Genomic DNA, 24085 nt, shown 5'->3' on the forward strand with positions numbered 1-24085 from the left:
CGAAGGCAGTGAGTCCGTGGTCAGCACAGGATACATGTGCGACTCCTTGCTCTCGTGGTGGTTCCCAGGAGTGTGGCTCAGGTGGATGTTGTGGAGGCACAGACGCGGTGTCTCCGTCTCGTCGTTCTACTGGAGTTGCATCACCTCCAGGATTTGTCACACCTGTGGGGATGTCTACTCCAGTTACTTCGTCTTTTGCTCAGCCGTCTGCAGGTGGCACCCCTATGGATACTACTCCAATAGATACTACATCGGTCGGTACACCCGATGTATAGGGGTCTCCTGGATATGCCCAGGAGCATGGACGCAGGTGGGAGAGGACCCATCTTAGGAATACCCGAGGGGGATATGCCTATCTTGTCGATGATAGGTTAGGAGCCATCATCATGAATGATGAGGGGAGGAGGGTGATGGCTTGCATGAGAGAGTTGTGCCAACAAGTTTTTCGGCACGTCTTAGATATTCAAAGAGGAGAGAGAGAAAAAGGGAAGAACTCCGTATCCATGAGCCTTCAGGCTCCCAAGCTCATTTCTTTATATTCCACACTCTAAACTGAAAAGCGCACTCTCCACAAGATAAAGTGACCTAGTGTAAATGTAGACTAGACTGACTAACTCTAGTCAGGTCACTAACTAACTAATAACCCGACTTATTTAATGTAGTCACATGTAGACAGCTGTACGCACTAGCTGTCATAGATGTCGGTCATAGATGAAGATACACTGACGGTGAGCTTGATTTCTAACACTCCCCCTCAAGCTCAAAACCAAAACTCAAATCATCTGCATCACTCCAAGTAGCTGTCTAAAGTGAATGAACTTATCTTTACCAAGTGATTTGGTAAAGATGTCTGCTACCTAGTCTTCAGTCTTCACATGCTCCAAGTCGTCTGATATGCTAAAACCATTTTCCTGATGAAATGGTAGTGAACCTCAATGTGTTTTGATCTTGCATGATAAATAGGATTGCTTGCTAGCATAACACTACTCAAATTATCACAGTACAGCTTGACTTTGCTGTCCAAGTGTACTCCCAAGTCATTCAGCAACTTCTATAACCACTTAGCTTCACATGCTGCCAAGGCCGCACCACGATACTCTGCTTCCATACTAGATAGTGCAACTGTAGGCTATTTCTTACTCTGCCAACCGATCATGCTACTTTCCAATTCAAATGCATAGCCACTGGTTGACCTCCTGTCATATGTGCAACCAGCCCAGTCAACATCAGTGTACCCCATCAAGTCAAGGGGTTTCCCATATACATAAAACAGCCCACGATCCGTGGTACTCTTTACATATCTCAGAATTCTTTTGACTGCATCTAAGTGTGGTTTGCGAGGCTTCTGCATGAACTGACTGATCAGCCCCACAGCATAACTCAAGTCAGGTCTAGTGATCGTGAGATAGATCAAGTTGCCTACCATCTGTCTATACATAGTAACATTCTCAATCTCTGTCCCAACATCAATCTGCAGCTTGACATTCTGCTCCAAAGGCGTATCCATAGGCTTGCAATCAGCCATACCATATTTCTGTAACATGTAATGAGCATACTGCTTCTGTAGCAGCCATATGCCTTGAGGTGTAGAGACAATCTCAATCCCCAAAAAGTATTTCAGCTCTCCAAGGTCCTTGACTTTAAATTCAGTCTGTAAACATGTCTTTATTTCAGCAATCCCATTTTCATCATCTCCTGTAATGATTAAGTCATCAACATAGACAACTAGGAAAACATAGCCATTATCTGTCTTTTTCACAAACAGACTATGATCAGCATCTCCCAATCGGAAACCATGTTGCTGTAAATAACTGCTGATGCGAGCATTCCTTGATCTAGGTGCCTGTTTCAGCCCATATAATGCATTTTTCAGCCGACATACATGTGCTGGAAGTTCTGGATGTACATAGCCTTCAGGCTGTTCCATGTAAACCTCTTCCTGTAATTCTCCATTGAGAAATGCATTCTTTACATCCATCTGCCATAGTTTCCATCCTCTACCTGTTGCCAAAGCAATCATAGTTCTAACTGTAGCCATCTTTGCTACAGGGCTGAAAGTCTCCTCATAATCAAGACCATACTGCTGCGCATACCCTTTTGCAACCAGCCTGGCCTTATATCTTTCCAATGATCCATCTGATTTACATTTTACCTTATACGCCCTCTTGCATCCAATAGGTGTTTTGCCCTTAAGCAACTGTACCAAATCCCATGTACCATTTTCAGCCAAAGCTGAATATTCCTCATCCATAGTAGCACGCCAATTCTCATCTGCAACAACTGCCTCATCAAACTTACTTGGTTCTCTAAAACCTGTTACTTTCGTCATATAAGCATAATGACGGGCTCAATATCTAGTGTAAGTATACCTGTCAACAGGTCGTCTGACCCTCTCTGATATCCTAAGCTGTGGCTCACTGTGAGCTTGCCTCTCATGAGGCGGCACATAGCGGCTCTGCCTAGCGCCTGGCGTCATAACAGACGGAATCCCCAATTCATTGTCTAAGCTGTCACTGCTAGATGAATCATAACCTGTAGTGAGTGGACCTGTTACATCTTCAAAAACCTTTTCTTTTCCCTTATCTGTTCTCCCCCTCACTGACATATTCGTGTCAGTGGATGTAGTAGTGCGACTCCGTAATCGTCCTGTCCAAGGACTCACTGTAGATGATACATCACCTGTCTGACCACTCATGGAAGTACTCTCCGCAGGAGCATTTTCAGCATGACTCATACTGGGTGAGCCATCAGTAGGCACTGCAATAGGAGTCCCATACCAGGATGCTAACTCATCAAATACCACATCTCTGCTTATGAGTGTCTCATGCATAGAAGGTACATAACACTTATAAGCTTTCTATTCCTGTGCATATCCAATAAACACACTTTTCACTGCTTTAAGATCCAATTTCTTCCTCTTCTCATCCGGTATATGCACATATGCAATGCTGCCAAATACCTTCAAGTGTGAAATATCAGGTTTATGACCATACACCCATTCATATGGAGTGACATCATGAATCCCTGCAGTAGGGGTTCGATTCAGCAAATATATAGCAGTCACCACTGCTTCAGCCCAATAACCATTTGGCATACATTTTTCATTTAGCATAGCTCAAGCTGACTCCATCAACATCCTGTTTTTCCTCTCTGCAACACCATTTTGCTGCGGTGTATAATTGCAGGTGAGCTGTCTTCTGATCCCATGTTTAGCAAGATACCTGTCAAAGTAGTTTGAGACATATTCACCTCCTCCATCTGATCTCAAGCATGATATGTAACAGCCCAATTCATTTTCAACATGTTTCTTGAAGTCTTTGAATGCATCAAACACATCATCCTTATGCTTCAAGATATAAAGCCAAGTGTACCTGCTGAAATCATCAATAAATGAGACATAATACCGTGCACCGCCAAAAGAAGCATTATGTGAAGGACCCCAGATATCAGAGTGCACCAACTGTAAAGGACTAGTGCTATTTTTTACATGTCTCGTGAAAGGAAACTGTGCTTGCTTCCCAAACTGACATGCAGGGCATACATGACCAAAATCATTATACTTGAATTTGGGTAATCCAAGTACTACTTCTTTCTGCTGCATAGATTTCAGCTTTTGTACATTGACATGTCCAATCCGCTTGTGCCAAATCTCTACATCCCGAATAACACTCTCATCATGTGCAAACGCCTTGAGTCCCGGAATGGTCGCATCCAATGTAAACATCCTGCCATCCTGTCTGCCCTTGGCAATTAACTTGGAGCCATTTCCATACTCCTCAATGAAACACCCATCTTTGTTGAACCTCACTTGGAAATTTTGTTCTGCCATTTGACCCACAGACAACAAATTCTTTGTTATGGTTGGTACATGTAATACATCATGCAGGCCTTTCTTTCTGCCATCAGGCATCATAAGAGGAACAATCCCTTTATGCTTTATGTCATGTTGGGTGTCATCCCTAGTACATACATGACCATGTGTTCTTGCAACCATCTCATCAAACCACTCTCCATGCGGTGTCATGTGATTTGACGCTCCAGAGTCAATGTACCATCTGTCTTCTCTATCATGTCTCGATGCATTTTTAGATACATGCTGCATGGCAAAGAGTCTATCAATTGGCTCATCATGAGCAACACTGGAAGATGCATAGTGCCCATGCCGTCTGCCCTTTGCCTTCATATCTCCTTGCTTTTTGTAACAGTCCTTTGCAATATGCCCGTATCGGCCACAATAATGGCAGTCCTTGTCCCTGTTGGACTGATCAGACGACTACCATGAACCAGATCCACCACCTCTACCTCGAGGTGATCTCCCCCTGCCTCTAAACCCGCCAGATCCACGCTGGCCTTGTGTATTTGCACCATGCCAATTACTCTGCTGCTGTTGCCGTCCATAAGTATTGTGAGTGTCACCATGACCTCGAAATGAGCCGCGACCTCTAGATCCTCTACCACGCTGGCTAGAGTATAACACAGTGTCTCTACTCTGAGATGGACTAGAACCTGTATTCAAACCAAGTTTGACTTCCTCATGCAGCAACAAAGCAACTAGCTCTTCCCAGCTAGGGGGCTCTTCTTTGATAGAAATGGAAGTATCAAAAGCTTTGTACTCTTTGCCTAAGCCATTCAAGGCAACATCAATCATATCATCTTCTGATACACTTGAGCCAATAGTAGCAAGTTGATCAGCTATGGTCTTAATCTCCATGGTATACGTCTGGATGCTCTTGTCATTCCTAGACATGTTGTTGAACTGCTGTTTCAACTGGATCTTTCTTGCATGTGTCATGGTTCCATAATTTTTCATCAGTATGTCCCAAGCATCCTTCGGAGTCTCACATCCAGTGATTTGAATTATCATAGCATTAGATATACATAAGGAAAACCAATGCAGCACCTTGCATGCTCTTTCATTCCATAGCCTGTAGGCTCTTTTTTGTTCATTTGTTGGATTGTGTGCAGGCAACTCAGGAGCAACTTCATCTCCTGTACATAAATCCCAATAACCTCTGCCAACCAGAAAGTTTTTCATTCTGAATTTCCATAATGCAAAGTTCTTATTATCCAACTTCTCTCCAACTATCTGAGTGATATTGTTAGTCCCATGTGCATTAGCCATGATGCAATAGATTGTCTATCAAGTGCCTGACTCCCTGCAATCCAATAAGTATGATTGACTAAGTTCAGTCCGTAACAGTTTATGACAGTTTTCTGCACTAAATTGCAGAAAAAAACCAGGGTATTTCAGCCCACTGACACCCCAAAACAACCCACAAACAAGTGGTCTCAACTGTAGATATAACTGTCAATACATAAGTTATGTGTTTGCTTAAGCTTAAGCTTCTATAACCTCACTGCCAGGGTACATACATGCTGTTTGAATAATGTAAACTGTGAGTAACCAGCAACAATTTCAAGTCCAAAACTGAGTGGTAATCATGTCATACATGTTTCAAAATCTCCCAGCTAGCTGCTAGTACATTTGGCAGTCAAGACATGAGCATAAAGGCACAGAACAGTGCATAACCAGCACATACAAGTGTCAACAAATTCAGTTGCAGGTTGCAGTCAGCCAGAATTCAGCATAACAAGCTCCAAACCACTTCAAAGTGTCTTCAATCCAAATCATACATTTGCTCCAGTATGACAAGGTCAATGCATGACTATATAGTGACCATAGACTGTCTGTCTCTAATGAGCAAAGTCATACATTACTTCTGCAATTTGTACTCAGTCAACAAGACAAGATTGCATTTGCTTGAGCTCCAAAAATTTCAGCATTCAGTAGCACTTAATGCTTTTCTCAACCCATAAACATTTTGACATACAAATGTCAGTACATACATCTCATAGATGTCACCAAATATCACACTATGCTTCAGTAAGGAACAAATGCTTGCTGTCCATATTAAAAGACAGTTTTCAACCTGTCTGAAATGCTCCAAATCTGAGTATTTCAATTACAAAAATCAGCTTGCAATGGATCACAACAAGTACATATGATCTCCAGCATATATTTATGCTCCAAGAGTGCTTCTGGGCTTGTCAGAGTGCTTCCAAAGCTCTCCAATGTGTTGCATATACCATGAATACTGTGTATACAACAGTGCTGCCCTTTTTTCCAGATTTGCCCACTCTGATTTCAGCTCATGTCAGAGCTTAATGTCAAGCATTTGCCTCTTGCCATCTTAAAACACTTCATACCTGTCATAATCAAGCATTTGATGACCAAATGCACCAGCATTTGATGAGATGCAGCCCAACAACTGAGAGCAGGAAACAGGTGTAGTTCATGCAGATCTATCGTGTGCTCTAGCAGCTCTGTTTGCCAAGTTTGATGCTCATGGAGCACACACTAGTGCTCAATACAGCCTCCACAAGGCTCTGAACAAGTCACAACCTGCAGCTAGACTCATAGAGTAGGTAATCACTTAGTGCATACCTTCAGCTTAGAATGGCATTCAGCCTGTTTGAGAAAATGACACAAGTCTTCAACTGTAGATCATCTTCCCTCCCTCTTGCTCCAGGAGGTCCACCACGTAATGCTCTGATACCATGTTCAAAGAGGAGAGAGAGAGAAAGGGAAGAACTCCATATCCATGAGCCTTCAGGCTCCCAAGCTCATTTCTTTATATTCCACACTCTAAACTGAAAAACACACTCTCCATAAGATAAAGTGACCTAGTGTAAATGTAGACTAGACTAACTAACTCTAGTCAAGTCACTAACTAACTACTAACCTAACTTATTTAATGTAGTCACATGTAGACAGCTGTACGCACTAGCTGTCATAGATGTCGGTCATAGATGAAGACACACTGACGGTGAGCTTGATTTCTAACATTAGATCATTGGAAAAACATACCGGAGGGGAGCAAGGACTATATAGTAGCATCCTTGCATAAGGAGTTTCCGGTTCCAGCCACGACAGATAGATTTTCTACGGGCTGGATGATGGACTACATGTGTGCATATATGTCACACAGACGATCGGATGCACGCAAGGCACTCAAGAGTGGGGCTGCAAAGCCCAAGTAGCTAGACGCGGATGACTGGTGCCGACTGAGGGAGGAGGCTACAGATTCTCCACGACGTTGGAGTCAGCAGCGCGAGGTGGCGAGGGCACGACTAAAGGTCGGAGTGGTCCATCATCTTGGGAGTGGCGGCCACAGGACATATCTGGAGGACTTTGTAAGTTTTTATTTTGTTTTGCTTGTTTATTTTTTTGCAATATCCTTTGTACTGACAATCATGTTTCTAACAGTTAGTATTTTGTTTTCTTTGCAGCACTCCATTACAAATCGCGATCCGACCGGCTTTGAGACTCGATATGCAGAGAGGCACGGTCTCACTGCATTGATCGACCGTTTGTATAGACGCAGCGGCCCTATAAGTCACTCATCTTTCTTGTCTGTAGTTACCATATTTAATTAGAATGCATTATTGTATGGTGGACTGATGTGTTGTTTCTTTTTTTGCAGAGTCCATTCGATGCTTCTTTACGGCGGGACGAGCTTTCAGATGGCGAGGATATGTAGCTCGCCCTTGGATCCCTGGAGCTCACACACCCTTCTTTTTTGGTCGCCTGATCTGTGTAAACATTTTCTATGTAGTAGTGATATCTTGTCATGATTGTACCAATCACTTTCATTATGTGATCATGTATTTATTTCATGTATCAGTGTTATGATTTTAGTACACTTTGTTTTTACTTACACAAGCATTGTACACAGTGCAGAAACTATTTTGTATGGCCCAAATAAAGCACATAGTGCTATATGTGGCAGGGCAGCTTGTTGCCCTGCCACAATTTTTTTTTTCCCATGTTACCATCGCTATTAGCATCGCAAATTTACTTGCATGCATCGTTATTAGCGTTGGTATTAGCGTCGCTATTTGCATCGGTATCAGCATCATTATTTGCGTCGGTACCAACGTCACTTGATACCGACACAAATAGCGACGTTGATACTAACGTTGATACCGACTGTTCTATGGCATCGCCAATAACGATGCTTTTTGCGACGATGGGGGAAAATTTTGTTATTTATATTTTTGTCGCTTTTAACATCGGTATAAAGCCTATATCTTGTAGTGTTAACTGCCAAGTGACTATCCACTAGGCTAGTTCTTTTTGTTTTTCTATACTACAAACATAGTTTTAATAAGCTAGTCTTGGGAGGGTTTTCCAAGTCTTTTTTCCATGAACTGGTATATAATACCTCATTAATAATAACAATTAACTTTATAAGTAGAGCAAGTTTCATAATTAGAGCTAGTTTTTAAAAATGTGCAACATAAATCAATTTTCTTTGGAATGCATATGCACATTCTTTATTAAAATAAACTAAGTAATGGGGGCCCATTCATTGCAAGAGTAACTTTTTTCCCAACTGGATTTATGGGTTTTCTTCGCCTAATAAGGGGCTGTTGGCGACCCTTTTTTCACGAAAAAAACAAACCACAAATATGAGAATATACAGCATGGGGAGAATGGGGACCAATAGGGTACGAACTTTTCTTCGCCTAATAAGGGGTTGCTGGCAACCTCTTTTTGGCAAGAAAACAAACCACATATCCAAAGAATATACATCATGGGGAAAATAGGGACCAATAGGGTACATGTTTTTTTTTCTATTATCCCCATGTTGTATATTCTCGGATCTGTGGTTAGTTTTTTCGCCAAAAGGGATTGCCGGTAACCCCTTAATTGGCGAAATAAAAACCACAAATCTAGTTGGGCGAGGGAAGCGAGAGTAACAAAGTGATGGGGGAAGAGAGAGTAACAAAGTGATGGGAGAGGGATGAGAGAGTAATAAAGTGATGGGAGAGGGATGAGATAGAGAGACAACATGAATAAAGCAATGTTTGAATGAGTATGTATAAGCTTCTGCTTTGTATGACTATCTCATATGATGCTTCTAGGAGTGTAAAGATCCTATTTAGAAAATTATATCTCTCTCTTTCGCTTGTAAAGTTAATTAGGTAAATATTTGTTAATTAGTTGAGATAATGGGGGGAGAGAGAAAGGGTGATGAGAGAGAATATGTGATGTGTAAGGGGTTGTTGGCAATCCCTTTTTGGCAAAAAAAACAAACCACAAATTCGAGAATAAGGACCAATAGGGTATGGGTTTTTTTTCACCCAAGAGTGGAAAAAAAACCCATACCCTATTGGTCCTTATTCTCCCCATGTTGTATATTCTTGAATTCGTGGTTTGTTTTTTCACCAAAAAGGGGCTGCCAGCAGCCCCTTAATGGAAAAAAAAAACCACAAATCTAATTGGGCAAGGGAAGAGAGAGTAACAAAGTGATAGGAGAGGGATGAGAGAGAGAGACAACATGAATAAAGCAATGTTTGAACGAGTGTGTATAAGCTTCTACTTTGTATGACTATCTCATATTATGCTTCTAGGAGTGTAAAGATCTACTATTTGGGAAATTATGTACACATGTACAACATATGAGAAAAAATACATCATCTCATCCAATGCCCATCAATCTCCTGAGGAAGGCAAAGCGCTCAGTAGTGAGGCTCTTCGTGAGCAAGTCTGCAGGATTCTGCTCAGTCAGAATCTTGACAAGGTCAACAGACCTATCCTCAACGACCTTGCAAATGAAGTGATACCTTGCCTCAATATGTTTCATCTTTGCATGGAAGACCGGATTCTTGGCCAACTGAATGGCATTCATAGAATCCGAATGCAGTGTAGGCATAGTATCTGTCATGCCAAGGTCTGTAATCAAACGGCCTAACTAGATAGCCTCCTTGCAAGCCTTTATGGCTGCAATATACTCGGCCTCTGTAGTAGAAAGGTCTGTACACTTCTGCGCCCTAGACATCCAAGAGATAGCCCCTCCAACATAAGTGAACACATAGCTAGAAGTAGACTTCCTACTATCTACATGTCCTGCATAATCAGAGTCAGTGTACCCCATGACTCCTGTATCTTGGCTGCCATAACAAAGACACATATCTGTTGTGCCCTTCAGGTACCTCATGATACCCTTCACGACATCCCAATGTTTCTTGCCGGGTGTAGCCACATAACGTGCCACAACCCCAACTGCAAAAGCAATATTTGGATGGGTGGCTATCCTGGCATACATAAGACTTCCCATGGCGGATGCATAGGGAATCTTGGCCATCTTGGCCCTCTGCTCATCTGTCTAAAGACAATCGGCCTGTGAAACCTTCACATGAGAAGGTAATGGACAGCCAATATGCTTAACATCCTGCATGCGGAAGCGCTTAGGGACTTTATGAATGTACTCCCTCTGTTACAAATAGAGTAGTCCTTGAGATCTATCGTGCGTAATGGGCATACCAAGTATATGAGAGGCATGTTCCAGTTCTTTCATCTCAAAGCTCTTCTTGAACTGAGCCTTAAGAGCATCTAGCTCCTCATGAGCTGTCCCTGCTAAAAGCATGTCATCCACATAGAGTACCAAAATCAGTAAAGAACCGTCACGGGTTTTCTTCGTGTACAAGCACCGATCCATAGCATTGCGGCTGTAGCCCTATGACTGCATGAATGCATCAAACTTATGGTACCATTCCCTAGGTGCCTGCTTTAAGCCATATAGACTCTTCTTTAGCTTGCACACTAGGTGTTCCCTACTAGGATCTGCAAAGCCCTTAGGCTACTCCATGTAAATCTCATCATGCAAGTCCCATGTAAAAAAGTCGTCTTGACATCCATTTGGTACAAGTCCAGGTCAAGCTGTGCAACCAAGGCCAAGATTAAGCGTAGGGTGGTCATCTTAACCATAGAAGAAAAGACTTCATCAAAGTTAACACCATGCTCTTTCTTAAAACCCTTAGCAACCAATCGAGCCTTGTATGCTGGCTTGGGGTGTCCAGGGGTACTTTTTAGCTTGTACACCCACTTACATGGCAAAGCCTTCTTACCCTTAGGCAAGGAAACCAAATCCCAAGTCTGATTCTTATGCAATGAGTCAAGCTCAGACTGCATAGCCCTCTCCCAAGAGTGACAATCACCCCTGTGCATAGCCTCATCATCAGTGAGAGGCTCTCCTACATCTGTAACCAGTACATAATCCATAGAGGGTGCAAAATGATCAGAGGTCATCTATCTCTAGTAGAATGCCCCAACCCAAGCTCTGCTGCCTAACTGACATCCTGTCTAACATCAGCATGTCTAACATCTAGGCCATGAGTATCAAGTGATGCTGCAAGCTATCTAGCTGGCTGTGGGAGCGGGTTGAACGGGAGCAGGTGGCTCCTCATGAAAGATAACTCTACGTACCTCAACTACTTTCTCAGGCTACATATTCATTTTGTCCTCATGAAAGATGACATCATGACTACGGATCACTTTCTGTGCCTGCGGATCCCATAGACGGTAACCCATCTCTCCTGCATCTCCATAGCTAATGAAAATGTATTTGTCACTTTTAGGATCCATCTTATTGCGTTAGTCCTTGGGCACATGGCTAAATGCCTCACATCCAAAGACACGCAAATGATCATAAGAGGGGGGCTTGCCTACCCATACCTCCTCTGCAACCTGAAAGTCAATGCCATTGCTAGGCGACCTGTTAATGAGATGCATTGCAGTAGTAATTGCCTTAGCCCAAAAATGATGCGGTAAGCCAGCCTGGCTAAGCATGCTATAGACCCTTTCCTGAATGGTCCTATTCATGCATTCAGCCATACCATTCTGGGGAGGGGTGTAAGGGGAGGTCAACTGATGCTTAATACCTCGCTCATCACAAAACTGCTTAAAAGCATGTGATACATACTCACCCCCATTATCTGGCCTTAGGCATTTTAGCCTTTTCCCATACTGGTTCTCTGCCAATGTAAGCCAACGTTGAAATGTATCTAAGACATTAGATTTTCTCTTTATGGGATAAGCCCAAACCTTACGTGAGTAATCATCTATGAAAGTAACAAACTACTTTGCCCCACCAAGTGACTGACAGGGCGTGGCCCACATACATGAGTGCACAAGAGCCAAGGGCTCACCCATGCATTTTTCACAAGACGTTTTATATGTATTTCTAGTCTGCTTGCAATACAAACAATGATCACAAGAATCAAAATGCGAAGAGTCAAAAGGTGGAAGATACTGCAAAGTACGGAACATTTTCATTCCTTTAAGAGACATATGACCAAAATGAGCATGCCAAAGGGATACATGGGGAATAGAACCCACAAATAAAACATGATCCAATGTAGCTCTAGATACAAGTAAGGGATAGAGGCTGCCAAACTTGGCACCTCTTGCAAGCATAAGCCTGCATCGAGTAATCTTCCATGCAGAGTCTCCAAAAGACACAAAATATCCTGCATCATCAAGCTGTCCAGCTGACATAAGGCTACGAGTAATCTGACACAAAATACCTTGCATCATCAAGATGTCCAGTTGACATAAGGTTGCGAGTCAATGCAGGCACATGGCATACATCATGCAAAACAAAAGAACTGCTAGAAGGAAACTGCAGCCTAACATCTCCAATGCCCACAATATCAAGAGACCTGTCATCACCAAGATGCACAAAACTAGACATGGTACAATAGGTATGAAACCAATCTCTACAAGGTGTCACATGAAAGGATGCACCCGAATCCAAGAGCCAGCACTTCGCATACATAGAATGTATCTCAAAATCCTTTAAGGCATTGCATGAAGAAGTTGCAAGTATGTAATCATCATCTAAATCAGTGGCTTGCATGACATTAACCTCTTCTATCTTCACACTGGACTTTGCAGGTACAATACTGCACTCAGAAGGCTTTTCCTACACTTTTTCTTTTCCCTTTTGCTTGTGCTTATCATCGCGCATTTTATGGCACTACAGCTTAATATGTCCTGCTTTCCCACAATAATGACAGGTAAGATTAGACTTTCGTCCACGGGACTTACTGCGACCACGTGACTTGCACCTGGATTTCTGAGAGTCCCTGCCTTTTGTTCAAAGATGAGAGAGAGAGAGAGACAAGGAAACTCAATCTCCATGAACCTTCAGGTTCCCATAGCTTTCTTCATTATTTCACACTAACTGAGAAGCACTCAAATACAATGTAAAATAACCTAGTCTTAGTGTTGACTAGACTGACTAACTCTAGTCAGGTCACCTACTAACACAAACCCGACTTATTCAATGTAGTCACATGGAGACAGCACACACCTAGCTGTCACAGATGTCGGTCACACACAAAGACGTACCTACTAAGCTTGACTTCTAACACTCCCCCTCAAGCTCAAAAAACAAAACTCAAGTCATCTGCATCACTCCAAGTAGCGGTCTAAAGTGAATGAACTTATCTTTACCAAGTGATTTAGTAAAGATATCTGCTACCTGGTCTTCAGTCTTCACATGCTCCAAGTCAATCTGATATGCTAAAACCATTTCCCTAATGAAATGGTAGTGGACCTCAATGTGTTTCGATCTTGCATGATAAATAGGATTGCTTGCTAACATGACACTGCTTAAATTGACACAATACAGCCTTACTTTGTTGTCCGAGTGTATTCCCAAGTCATTCAACAATTTCTGTAACCACATAGCTTCACAGGCCGCTAAGGCTGCACCACGATACTCCGCTTCCGTACTAGATAGTGGGACTGTAGGCTATTTCTTACTCTGCCAACTAATCATGCTACTACCCAATCTAAATGCATAACCACTCGTTGACCTCCTGTCATAAGTGCAACCAGCCCAATCAGCATCAGTATACCCCATCAAGTCAAGGGGTTTCCCATATGCATAAAATAGCCCATGATCTGTGGTACTCTTTACATATCTCAGAATTCTCTTGACTGCATCCAAGTGTGGTTTGCGAGGCTTTTGCATGAACTGACTGATCAGCCCCACAACATAACTCAAGTCAGGTCTAGTGATCATGAGATAGATCAAGTTGCCTACCATTTGTCTGTACATGGTAACATTCTCAATCTTTGTCCCAACATCAATCTGCAGCTTGACATTCTGCTCTAAAGGCGTATCCATAGGCTTGCAATCAGCCATACCATATTTCTGTAACATGTCTTGAGCATACTGCTTCTATAGTAGCCATATGCCTTGAGGTGTAGAGACAACCTCAATCCCCAAAAAATATTTCAGCTCTCCTAGGTCCTTGATCTTAAACTTAGCTTGTAAACATGTCTTTACTTCAGCAATCCCGCTTTCATCATCTCCTCTAATGATTAAGTCATCAACATAGACCACTAGAAATACATAGCCACGATCTATCTTCTTCACAAACAAACTATGATCAGCATCACCCAATCGGAAACCATGTTGCTGCAAATAACTGCTGATGCAAGCATTCCATGCTTTGGATGCCTGTTTCAGCCCATATAATGCCTTTTTCAGCTGGCATACATGTGCTGGAAATTCTGGATGCGCATAGCCTTCAGGCTGTTCCATGTAAACTTCTTCCTGTAACTCTCCATTCAGAAAGGCATTCTTTACGTCCATCTGCTATAGTTTCTAGCCTCTAGCTGTTGCCAAAGCAATCACAGTTCTAACTGTAGCCATCTTTGCTACAGGGCTGAAAGTCTCCTCATAATCAAGACCATACTACTGCGCATACCCTTTTGCAACCAGCCTGGCCTTATATCTTTCCAATGATCCATCTGATTTACATTTTACCTTATACACCCACTTGCAGCCAATAGGTGTTTTGCCCTCAGGCAACTGTACTAAATCCCATGTGCCATTTTCAGCCAAAGCTGAATATTCCTCATCCATAGCAGCATGCCAATCCTCACCTGCAAAACTGCCTCATCAAACTTACTTGGTTCTCTAAAACTTGTTACTTTCGTCATATAAGCATAATGACGGGCTGAATATCCAGTGTAAGTGTATCTATCAATAGGTCGTCTGACCCTCTCTGATCTCCTGAGTTGTGGCTCACTGTGAGCTTGCCTCTCATGAGGCGGCACATAACGACTCTGCCTAGCACCTGGCGTCATAACAGATGGAATCCCCAATTCACTATCTAAGCTGTCACTGCTAGATGACTCATAACCTGCAGTGAGTGGACCTGTTACTTCTTCAAAAACCTTTTCTTTCCCCTTATCTGTTCTCCCCCTCACTGACATATCCGTGTCAGTGGATGTAGTAGTGTGACTACGCAACCGTCCTGTCCAAGGATTCACTGTAGATGATACATCACCTGTTTGACCACTCATGGAAGTACTCTCTGTAGGAGTATTTTCAGCACGACTCATACTGGGTGAGCCGTCAGTAGGCACTGCAACAGGATTCCCAAACCAAGATGCTAACTCGTCAAATACTACATCTCTGCTTATGAGTGTCTCATGTGTAGAAGGTACATAACACTTATAAGCTTTCCGTTCCTGTGCATATCCCAGAAACACACTCTTCACTGCCTTAGGATCCAATTTTTTCCTCTTCTCATCCGGTATATGCACATATGCAATGCTGCCAAATACCTTCAAGTGCGAAATATAAGGTTTATGACCATACAATCTCTCATATGGAGTGATATCATGAATCCCTGCTGTAGGGGTTCGATTCAGCACATAGACAACTGTCATCACTGCTTCAGCCCAATAACCATTTGGTAGACATTTTTCATTCAGCATAGCTCTAGCTGATTCCATCAGGACCTTGTGTTTTCTCTCTGCAACACCGTTTTGCTGCGGTGTATAGCTGCAAGTAAGCTCTCTTCTAATCCCATGTTTAGCAAGATACTTGTCAAAGTAATTAGAGACATATTCACCTCCTCCATCTGAGCTCAAACATGATATGTAGCAACCCAACTCATTCTCTGCATGCTTCTTGAAATCTTTGAATGCATCAAACACATCATCTTTATGCTTTAGAATATAAAGCCAAGTGTACCTGCTGAAATCATCGATAAATGAGACATAATACCATGCACCTCCAAATGAAGCATTATGTGAAGGACCCCAGACATCAGAGTGCACCAATTGTAAAGGCCTAGTGCTGTTTTTTACATGTCTCAAGAACGAAAATCGTGCATGCTTCCCAACCTGACATGCAGGGCGTACATGACCAAAGTCATTATACTTGAATTTGGGTAATCCAAGTACTACTTCTTTTTGCTGCATAGATTTCAGCTTTTGTACATTGACATGTCCAATCCGCTTATGCCAAATCTCTACATCCTGAATGGCACTCTCATCATGAGCAAACATGGCTGCCTTAAGTCCCGGAATGGTCGCATCCAAAGTAAACATCTTGCCATCTCTTTTGCCCTTGGCAATTAGCTTGTAGCCATTTCCATACTCCTCAATGAAACATCCATCTTTGTTAAATCTTACTTGCAGCTTTTGTTCTTCCATTTGACCCACAGACAAAATTCTTTGTTATGGTCGGTACATGTAATACATCATGCAAGCCTTTCTTCTTGCCATCAAACATCATGAGAGGAACAATCCCTTTATGCTTTATGTCATGTCGGGTGTCATCCCCAGTACATACATGACCATGTGTACCTGCAACCATCTCATCAAACCACTCTCCATGCGGTGTCATGTGGTTTGACGCTCCAGAGTCAATGTACCATCTATCATCTCTATCATGTCTCAATGCATTTTTGGATACATGTTGCATGGCAAAGAGTCTATCAACTTGCTCATCATGAGCACCACTGGAGGATGCATAGTGCCCATGCTGTCTGCCCTTTGCCTTCATATCTCCCTACTTCTTGTAGCAATCCTTTGCAATATGCCCATACCTGCCACAATAGTGGCAATCTTTGTCCCTGTTGGACTGATTAGAAGACTGCCATGAACCAGATCCACCACCTCTACCTCGGATGATCTCCCCCCTGCCTCTAAACCCGCTAGATCCACACTGGCCTTGTGTATTTGCACCATGCTAATTACCCTATTGCTGTTGCTGTCCATAAGCATTACGAGTGTCACCACAACCTCGAAATGAACCACGACCTCTAAATCCTCTGCCACGATGGCTAGAGTATAGCACAATGTCTCTACTCTGAGATGCACTGGAACCTGTATTCAAGCCAAGTTTGACCTCCTCATGCAGCAACAAAGGAACTAGCTCTTCTCAGGTAGGGGGCTCTTCTCTAACAGAGATGGATGTGTCAAAATCTTTGTACTCTTTCCCTAATCCATTCAAGGCAACATTAATCATATCATCTTCTGATACACTTGAGCCAATGGTAGCAAGTTGATCAGCTATGGTCTTAATCTCTGTGGTATACACCTGGATGCTCCTGCCAGTCCTAGACATGTTGTTGAACTGCTGTTTCAACTGAATCTTTTGTGCATGTGTCATGGTTCCATAAATTTTCATCAGTATGTCCCAAGCATCCTTCAGAGTCTCACATCCAGTGATTTGAATTACCATAGCATCAGGTATACATAGAGAAAACCAGTGCAACACTTTGCATGCTCTCTCATTCCATAGCCTATGAGCTCTTTTCTGTTCGTTAGTTGGATTCATTGCAAGCAATTCAGGAGGAGCCTCATCTCTTGTACATAGATCCCAATAACCCCTGCCAACTAAAAAGTTCTTCATTCTGAATTTCCATAATACAAAGTTCTTGTTGTCTAACTTTTCTCCAACTATCTAAGTGATATTGTCAGTCCCATGTGCATTAGCCATGATGCAATAGACTGTCTATCAAGTGCCTGACTCCCTGCAAGTCGATAAGTATCACTGACCAAGTTCAGTCCACAACAGTTTATGACAGTTTTTTGCAATTAATTGCAGTAAAAAACCAAGGTATTTCAGCCCACTGATAACGCAAAACAGCCCACAAACAAGTGGTCTCAGCTGTAGGTATAACTGTCAATACATAAGCTATGTACTTGCTTCAGCTTAAGCTTTTGAAACCTCACTGCCAGGGTGAATACATGTAGTCTGAAAACTGTAAACTATGAGTAACCAGCAGCAATTACAAGGTCAAAACTGAGTGGTATTCATGTCATACATGTCCCAAAACTTCCCAAATAGCTGCTAGTACATTTGGCAGTCAAGACATAAGCATAGAGGCACAAAACAGTGCATAACGAGCAAGTATAAGTGACATAAATTTGCTTACGGATCACCAACAACCAATATTCTGGCAACCAGGATGTATTTTAGCTTCAAAAGTCCTCAAGACATGTCATACATTTACTTTGTAGTGGCAAGTTCAATACATGAGCATTTGAGTAGGCATAGACAACTTGTCTTCATTAATCACTGTCAAAGAGTACATGACTGTTCATAACCATGACTATTCACAACCAGCCCAAGCACTATCAAGGGACTTATTTCAGGTTCAGATTTGAATATTCAGCAGCATCCAATGCTTTCCTCAATCCTCCATACATTTAGCATGCATATGTCAGTTCATATAGGTGATAGAAGCTCCAAAGTGGCATGTATTGCTTCAGCAAGATACAATGCTTGTCATTCACTGTGTATGACAATTTTCAGCCATTAACATATTTCGGATCTGAATGATTTCAATGAGCAACTTCAGCTCAAATGCATTTCATCAAGTACATATGTCCTCCTGGCATATACCTTTGCTCCATCGATGCTTCTGGGTATGTTTGAGGGCTTTAGATTCATGTCATAAATGCATACATGCTTTGTAATGCCTGTATACAGTAGGCCACTGTTTGTTGCAGACCTACAGTCTCTGTTCTCAGCTCATAGGTGAGCTCTCACATAAGCATTTACACCTTGTACTCTTCAAGTAGCTTCCACTAGTCTCTGTCAAGCATTTAGCTACTTCATATCACTTGCATATGATGTTTTTCAGCCGAAGATGTCTGCAGAATACAGCACAGTTTGCGCAGATCTGTCCTTTGCTCCAGCAGCTCGATTTGATGATGGTGATGATGATGAAGCACACACTAGTGCTTAATACCCCCTTCACAAGGCTCTAAACAAGCCACAGACAGTAGCTTGAACCATAGAGTAGGCAATCACACAATGCCTACCTTCCATCACAATGACAGCTTGTTTGATCTTTGAGAACCCTTGATCTTCCACTCCTGCAAGTCTTCTTGACTTCCTCCTGCTCAAGAGAGCTCAACCTGGCAATGCTCTGATACCATGTTCAAAGATGAGAGAGAGAGACAGGGAAACTCAATCTCCATGAACCTTCAAGTTCCCATAGCTTTCTTCATTATTTCACACTAACTGAGAAGCACTCAAATACAATGTAAAGTAACCTAGTCTTAGTGTTGACTAGACTGACTAACTCTAGTCAGGTCACCTACTAACACAAACCCAATTTATTCAATGTAGTCACATGGAGACAGCACACACCTGGCTATCATAGATGTCGGTCACACACAAAGATGTACCTACTACTGAGCTTGACTTCTAACACCTTTATGATCATTATCATGCATGCCATGTCTGCCACCTCTAACAGTCAATGCATGTGAAGAGCAGGAAGCATCATTGTTTCTCTTGTCGATTTCCTCAGTCAATAAAGCACTCTTAACATCTTTGATTTTTAGCCCATCAAGCTTGTTCGTGTATATGGCAGTACGAAAAACATCCCATGATTCATGCAAGGTGCCAAGCAGAAACAACGGGTGTAAGTTGTCTTTGAACTCAATACCTTGTGGCAACAGACTCTTCATGATAGCATGAAACTGGCTGAAATGAGATGAAAGGGAGGTCCCCTCCTTCATGCGAAGGTCCATTAACTACTTCAGCCAATACATCTGTGACACAGGACTCTGCTGCGCACAGAGCTCCTGAATCTTCTCCCATAATCCCATGCACTCTGATTTTGATCTTCAACAACATTATGATGGACCTCTTCTGAGAGTGACAAAATAATGGTAGACGTGCATAGCTCATCAACTTCCATCTAAACATCATCATCCATATCCTCAGGTTTAACACCCTTGAAACGTAAGGGTTTAATTTGCAACTTCTACACCAAAACCTACCATATATGAACTTCCAATATCCATAGTTGGTACCATCCAACTTGGCAATGTTAAAGAGAGTTGTGTCTTTCAGATGACCAGCCATACTATCCCAAATCAAAGCAAAAAAGCAAAATTGCAGGTTGCTATAATTAGTAGAAAATGCACTAAAACCACTGCTAAAATTGGCTAAAAGATTGGATTTCACCAAGAGAAGCACCTGTCCACCAAATATGACCAAGACAACATCGAATCGTAAGCATTACCCTTATAGAAGTGCTCAAAATTTGCAGATTTCAGCTTGCTATAATAAATGATAGCAGTATGTAAAACTGCCCCAAAATGAAGCAATCACTGATACATATGTCACTGCAAGTGCCAGGTAGCAAGATACATCCAACAACGAGTGTCCAGGGGCAAGAAGGTACCAAGAACTGTCAAATCAATCACCTGTTAGGCAAGAGACATCTCATAGGTCTAGAAGTCATGCATGTAATGGGTCTCGGGGTAAGAGAAGAGACCAAGCACAAGCACAACTGATAGAGCAATAAGCTCAATACATAACCATCCAAGATGTATACAAAACTGACAATCTTGTGACAAAGATAGGTGCCTACCCTAATACGCGTATCAAATCAGTTCATTATAGACTAACTGCAGACATAAAGCTCTCAAGAGAGAAAATGCATGTAACTGTCCCACAAGCTCAAGCTCAAGTGTAAATAAGACTCTGTGTATATCCGAATATACCAAGAGGCTCCCACTGAAAGTAAAGTTAGATGCAAAGAGAGCAAGCAATGCTCTAATACATTGAATACATAGCATCAGACATGCCAAATCCTAGTAGGGTACATCCGAAGTATAAATCCCAAGCTATCTCAGACCCATAAAGCATAAGCCTGAAAGCATTCAAAGAGTATGTAATTGACAACCAAATGTAATGCCCAGTAGATCTAAAATGCTCAAATACATCAAAAGACGAGGCTCCAAGTAACTATCAAGCATGGGCAAACTAAGTGGCATCCATATCTGACCAAAGCATGAATACAAGAAGCCTAAATGTCAAGCAGTGACAATAGGCATAAACCGGTCCAAAGCATGCCAACTGAAGTCAAATGCTAGTAATGACGACCAAGGGGGAGCCTAATCCAAGCGTAAAAGCATTCCGGAACCAAGAAGAAGCCTTTGACAACCTCTAAATACATCGGTATGATCTTTCAAACCTCCATTAAGCACCCCGTATCCATGAACTGATGCATACACCAAGTAAATGAGCTTCAGCCCACTGTATTACAACAAGCAATTTACTATTAAATGAAGCTCAAATGGTGCTCAAATCTACTCCAAATCAATTCTAAAGCATAGACATAGCATCCCATAACATTTGAGCATCATCGGGCATCAATAGGCATCAAACGGGCAATGCCAAGAAGCATCAAACAGTAAATGTCAAGTGCTGCCCTATTTTGACAATTCCGGGACTGTGTATACAGCAAAGGCTACTCGAATTGATCACCGCAAGCCAAGCACTAATTCCGGGGAGTCCAACAATGCTTGGGAAGGTTGCCAAAAGTGCTGGGAAGTTGAGGAAGAGTAGGGAAATGCCAAGAGAAGATTAGCCCAACCCCCTAAAAATGGGTCAAAATTTGCATTGGCTGTTCCTGGGGGTTGGGGGGTCTTCAACAGGCCTCGGGGGCACTTGGCAATGTCGAGGGGGCTCCAATGCAGCCCATGAAGAAGCCGATGAAGGTTCGGAAGCTCAGGGAGGAGGCAGGAAATCAAAACATACCTACAAATGAAGGTGCCATGGCTGCCATTGAAGCTTGGGTTGAAGCTCTTCAAATCCGGGCTGAAGAGAATGCCGAGCAAGCTCCAATGCCTTTGCTCTGATACTAGTTAAAAGGGAAGTGGAACCCAGAAGGAAGAAGCTTGGCGGTGAGAGCTATGGCGGATGGAAAGCAAGAGCCAAGAGAGAGAGAGACTCAAAAGTGGGAACTCCAACAACCACAATGTGTGGCCAAGCCTTCCTTTATTCAAACTATCACTAAAACAATAAAGAATAAGTGACTGTGACGGGCGCCCACCACCTGCAGTGTGCAATGGCAGGTATTGTCAGTGTAGTAATACACAGGCGGCTAGGCAGAGGCGCCTTTACCCCCAACAAGATTTAATGAAAAATGGCATTTTGGGGTTTTCGGGATCAAATGATGTTCATATGGCATGCAAATGAATATGTTGATGGATCACACTTCACATAAGATAGAGAGACTACTATTGTTGATGGTTCTTACATATAATATTCACAAAAATCCTACAAGCCAACAGGTGCTCTCCCTAAGGGGGTATGGGTACCTTGCTTGTGCCATGATGTGTCCGTGTGCAAGTGCAATTGGGAGATGGGACAAACTCAGCTTGAAGTGTTGTCCTACACTTGAGGACGTAGTTGGTGAAGACTTATTATGTAATGAAAAGCCCAAGATGATGTTGCCTAAGGTGTCTTTACATTGATGTGTGCCAAGACTATGTAGTGAAGAAGGGGCTAGGAGGTTAGAGGCAAAGCTAGCCAAGCAAAGCCATCGGATACATCCAACTTGAGGATCCTTAGGTGCAATGAAATGTGAGTGCATCTAATATAATCATTGAGCTTTTGGTATATTTTCTTTTCTTGATCTTCTTTATACTTTTTTTTTCATGAATGATACAAACATTCACACCTCAACAAGTGGCTGCAAGGTGAGGAAAAGGCACCTTTTGCTTAGGAGATATGTCTTAAGAAAGATTCGGAGGCAAATGTGTGACCTTAGGTAGAAGGGACATGTACACTTTGCAAATCTACAATCCACCATATGCTCTAATAGGGCAACACATAATGATGGAAATATTATAGCTCAAAGATGAAGTCTTATTATGGAAATGCGATCAATCCCTGCATTAATGTTGAAGAACAAGGGTGGCAGTCCATCCTCATAGGGATTCAGTGGATGTTGTAAGAGCTTGACAATCAAGTGAAGATAATTGCAAGTCACTATGAGCACTAGATTCAAACCATCTATTGTGAACAATTTAAGGAAACTATTGAGAAAGGGCCACACATCTTTCAATTGGAAGTGGTTTTTTTACTATCATGTAAAGCATTCACATTGGGGAATTTGAAAAAGTTATATTTTCCATGTTTCTCGACATCATAATCACTTCTATACCTTCTTGGATAAGGGCAATAGAGCCCATATGCCCTCCAATTGGAGTAGCAAAAGGCAAAAATAGCCCAGTTCCTCTTCTTTGAGGATAGGATATCTTCATTCTGGCTAGAGCTTCCACACACCCTGCAATTTTTGAGCAAGGTACTCCCTTCGATTCTTCAGCCTTACAAGGTGCCTTCAAAGTTGTTTGATCTTGTTTTCCCAACCTAGCTATGTTCTTTTCCACCAATGATCTTATCCATTGTGCTAAGTGGTAAGAACTTTTTGCATTTGGAATTCTCATAGACATCAAAATAAAAAATGATAGGCTCCTCCTTCTTTTGCTTCTCATGATATGTCTTGATGGCCTCATCTAAATATTCTCTTTGTGCTTCTACTCCTTGCAAGGTGATTAGATACTCTAGATACTTTGGCACTTCCTGAGTGGAAGCATGAAGGACTTGCATGAAGGACTTGCCATGTCAGTCATTGGTGGTAGTTCTTGAAATTCTATTGAATTTTCCTCCTTTAGGCCATCAAGATCTTGTGGATCCATATAATCCAATGGAGGTGCTATGACTTTGAGATGCTCTACTAACGTAGTGATTTCAACAAGTGACTCAAGAAACAAGTCCTACGGCACAAAGGATTAAGATTGCACCATTCCTACATCTCTCAATTCTTGATCATCATGTCCTATGCCATGCAAGTGATCAATCATCTTGCCTCTAGTTGGGTACATGGTCAATAGTGTGAGCTCACTTCCCTAGTAAAAATTGGCCAAGGAACTTGTAGACAATCTCAATTGGAATTATAGTTCTTCTACATTGTTTATGCTTCTAGACACACAATTCAAATGGCCTACAAATAGAGTCCCTGCTATAATCACAATGCATGTTCACAGGTTGCCGCATGATGCTTGAATTGGCATTCCTTGGGAAGGGAATGCACCAAGTGAGTAAGTTGTTGTTGTAGCATTTCCTCATAAGCTTTATTAGCTCTCTCCTCAACCTGATTGATTGTAGTA

The sequence above is a fragment of the Lygodium microphyllum genome, chromosome 20, assembly GCF_053477565.2.
Source record: "Lygodium microphyllum isolate KBCC chromosome 20, Lygodium_microphyllum_v1.1.10, whole genome shotgun sequence".
Classification (NCBI taxonomy): Eukaryota; Viridiplantae; Streptophyta; class Polypodiopsida; order Schizaeales; family Lygodiaceae; genus Lygodium; species Lygodium microphyllum.